Source organism: Phacochoerus africanus, chromosome 3, assembly GCF_016906955.1.
Source record: "Phacochoerus africanus isolate WHEZ1 chromosome 3, ROS_Pafr_v1, whole genome shotgun sequence".
NCBI lineage: Eukaryota > Metazoa > Chordata > Mammalia > Artiodactyla > Suidae > Phacochoerus > Phacochoerus africanus.
In genome coordinates, this window is record NC_062546.1 from 6274713 (window position 1) to 6278898 (window position 4186).

Genomic DNA, 4186 nt, shown 5'->3' on the forward strand with positions numbered 1-4186 from the left:
CCCACCCCTCCAATTTGTTCTTCTCTCTTGCTTAAGAGCGTTTGACGGCCCATCCGACCTTTGCAGCTGGTGAAGATCAATGTCCCGAGGGTGACAAAGACCTACGGAATGTGAAAGTGGAGGCTCGACTCCCCATCTCGAGTCTGTAATCAGGGTCCCTAGGGGAGAAGAGAGTCCTTCGTGTGTCTGCAGATCCAGATCATTTCTTTTCCCCCACGTCTTGGTTTGCTCGACTTCATAATGAAGGTGGAGAGTCGGAGGGGGGTGATACTGACAGAGAAAAAGAGAGGAGACCTTTTTGTGACTCAGACTTGTCACCAACATTGCATTAAACCAGAGGTAGGGGAGTTCCTGTTATGGCTCAGTGGGTTATGAACCTGACTAGTATCCCTGAGGATGTGGGTTTGATCCCTGGCCTCGCCCAGGGGGTGAAGGATCTGCTGTGGCTGTGGCGTAAGCCAGCAGCTGCAGCTCTGATCGGACCCCTAGTCTGGGAACTTCCATATGCTGCAGGTGCGGTTCTAAAGAAAGAAAGAAAAAAAAAAAAGAGAGAGAGAAGACAAACAAACAAGACAAACAAACAAAACAGAAGTGGCAGCCTCTCCATGCCATTTCTTCCTGCAGGTAATGAGCTCAGTAGCCTGGAATCCTTGATCAAGGATTTGCAGTGCTGGCAGCTTCTTTATTTCCTCCTTCTTCTTTTTCTTTTTCTGTTTTTCCTGGCAGCTTCTAATTGCATTTTCATTTGAGGTGCTTTCATTATCAGATACTCAAAAGAGTTCTCTCATTGTATAGTGTGTGCTAATTTTGTAATTGAAATTCTCCGGGGATACTGAATTAATAGGCTTCCTTTCTCACTGAGGCATGCTGTGCATGAAGGAAATAAACAAGGCTGGCTGTATTCTCACTAAACTTCTAGGTCCTTCTTCTCATTTGACAAACTCCTGTCGGGTCCAAGGTGATGCCAAGGTCAGGCAGCAGCATGCATTGCATATGAGCCCAATATGTGCCCACCGGCTGAAGTGTGGGGGCACTGAGCCCCGTGCAGGAGGAGTATGTGCCAGGGGAGGAGTTCCGTAGACTTGAATCCCAGGCACAGAGAGGAGAGAAGAGGGTGAATCCCTGGAGGAAAATGTGATTCTGTTCCCTGAAGATGCTGGCTGTCAGACCAGTCCACAGTCACTGCAGTAATGAAAACTGGCAATGAACTCTTCTCACGCTCTTCTCCTTGTATCCACTAGATGGGGATTTTAGGAGCATCAAAGAGGGCAGTGACTACTGGTGAAGTGACTCCCACATGAAGTCCTGTTGGGACTTAAAGGAAATGAAAGGATGCTCTGGGAGGCGGAGGGCAGACTGAGGTGTTGCTTTTTCTGGTTTTGGGAATCAGCTTGGCCACAGCTTAGCTGGTAACTTTGGTTATGACAGCTCCCCCTAGCCTCGGTTTCCTCATCTGTAAAATGGGTATAATTATAGTGCCTCATTCATGGGCTTGTTATGGGGATGACATGATTTCATGGATGTGTTCTCAAGCAGAAATGTTTTTTTATTTTATTTTTTAAATATTTGTTTCCTTTTTGGCTGTGCCTGTGGCACATGGACGTTCCAGGGCCAGGGATCTAGAGATGTTTTAAATGTTTCATTTCTTACCGTGAGTCTGGAAGATGGTCACTTCCCACTTGTTACCCTGGTCTGAAGCCCCAGCAGGTGGCATGTAAGGCCCAGGAGTAGGAGGTACAAGTTCTCATACAGTTGGCAAGCACGGGCCCTCTGTTGGCATGAGTTTGTGGGAAAGCCAAGAGCCAGAGCTGGGGTAAGACAGAATAAAATATGGGGTGATTCCAGGATTTGCGTGTCGCCCTTGCACAGGGGTCAGGCTGATCTTTCCCATATTTTTCCATTTTTAGTGCTTGTCCTGCTGATGTATTGTAAGGGGGAGTGATCGAAGGAGCCCTAAGGATTTGTTGTGTCCCTAATTCTAGGAAAAAGTGTCTGGCACTCAGTAAATATTTGCTGACTGGATGCCGTGCGTGAACGTGCAAAGGGAGCCCAGACTTGAAATGTCACTGTGTGTTCCGGCCCTACGTTCTCGGGTTGGTATCAGAGGAGTTCAGAAGGGGCCCCCGCTGTTTCGAGTTGAGGCCTTTGTGAAACCAATGACGGGTTTAGTGCTGCTCCCTGCGATGCATTTTCAGGCTCTTCCTCTGTATGCTCTCTGCAGCCGGCTCTCCCTTCCTTACCGGGAGGCACAGGCAATGGGAGGGAAGGAAGTCCTGCTGACCCGGATGGAAAAGATAAGAGGGTGGAGTTCCCGTTGTGGCGCAGCGGAAACAAACCTGACCAGCATCCATGAGGACGCAGGTTTGATCCCTGGCCTCGCTCAGTAGGTTAAGGATCCGGCTTTGTGGTAAACTGGGTGTAGGTCGCAGATGTGGCTTGGATCTGGCATTGCTGTGACTGTGGTGTAGGCCAGTGTCTACAGCTCTGATTAGACCCCTAGCCTGGGAACCTCCATATGCTGCAGGTGCAGCCCTAAAAAGACAAAAAAAAAAAAAGTGTGTAGGGGGGAGGGAAGGAAGTCATCTTACCTGGATAGAAATAAATAAATTCTGGAGTTTCTGTCATGACACAGTGGTTAACGAATCCGACTAGGAACCATGAGGTTGCGGGTTCGGTCCCTGCCCTTGCTCAGTGGGTTAAGGATCCAGTGCTGCCGTGAGCTGTGGTGTAGGTTGCAGACGCAGCTCGGATCTGGCGTTGCTGTGGCTGTGGTATAGGCCGGTGGCTACAGCTCTGATTCGACGCCCAGCCTGGGAACCTCCATATGCCGTGGGTGTGGCCCTAGAAAAGGCAAAAAGACCAAAAAAAAAAAAAAAAGAAAGAAAGAAATTCTACCTTGGTATCTGGGACCTGACTGCCTTTCTAAAGGGGTAGCCAGAATTAGAGACATCTTGGTGCTCATTTTCTTAAGCAAAAACCAAGCAAAGTCATGTGTGTTTCAGAGTGCTTGGGGCAGACGGGTGCCTGCTGTCCTGATGCATTTCTGGGTCTTGAGAGCTTTCTAAACAAAGACCGTGGTGTTTCAAAAGCTATCGGCAGGAGTGGGTAGAAGGAGGCAGAGGGAAGCATTGGGGTCAGAATGCATGTATCCTAGTGCTTGTGTACATGGGAATGTCACGGCCCCCTCTCTGAGACAGGCCCTTGGCTCAGCTTGGAGCCCAGATGGGTGTTTCTTGTTCTCACGTGCCGTGGCATCTGGAGGTATGGGGTGGCTGTGCTGTTTGGAGGCTCGGTCGTTTCAGGGCCACTGTCTGTACAATCCTTTTAATGGTCCTCTCGTGTATGCCACCTGTTGGCCACAGGATGGCTGCAACTTCAAAAACAAACACAAACAAACAAACAAAACCAACAGCTGTGGGTGGGAATGTAAGGCGGTGTAGCCACTATGGAAAACAGTGTGGCGGCTCCTTGAAAAACTAAAAATAGAGCTATTATGTGTTCCAGCCCTTCCCCTCCTGGGCATATATCTGGAAAAGATGAAAACTCTACTTTGAAAAGGTACATGTACCCCGATGTTCACAGCAGCATTACTGACAATAGCCAAGACAAGGAGACAACCCAACACGGATGACTGGCTTAAGAAAATGTGTTTAATATATACTCAAGGGAATTTTAGACATAAAAAAAGCATGAAATACTGCCACTTGCAGCAACATGGATGGACCTAGAAACTATCATACTAAGTGAAGTCAGTCAGTCAGACAAATATGATATGATATCACCTATATGTGGAATCTGAAAAATAATACAAATGCATCTACATACCAAACAGGCGACAGACATAGAAAACAAACTTATGGTTACCCAAGGGTGAAGGGAAAGAGAAGGGGAAGGGAGAAATTAGGAGTGTGGAATGAACAGATACATACATAAAATATAGATGTAAGATAGACAAGCAACAAGGATTTACTCTATGGCACAGGGAATTATATTCAATATCTTGTAATAACCTCTTAGGGAAAATAATCTGAAAAAAGTATCACTGAATCACTTTTCTGTACACCTGAACCTAAATATTGTAAGTCAACTGTACTTCAAGAAGCAAAACAAAAAACAACGAAGAAAACTCAACAATGATAATTTTCCCTCTTTTAAAATTCAGTGCAAAAGTTATAGGAACATTCCA

General features: G+C 46.8%; 1 non-coding gene across 1 annotated transcript; it reads right to left on the reverse strand.

Moving 5' to 3' along the window:
- Window positions 1-1824: 1824 nt before the first annotated feature.
- Window positions 1825-1936, reverse strand: LOC125123778 (U6 spliceosomal RNA). Its single transcript, XR_007134157.1, has one exon. It is a non-coding gene; the product is annotated as a U6 spliceosomal RNA (small nuclear RNA).
- Window positions 1937-4186: the final 2250 nt, after the last annotated feature.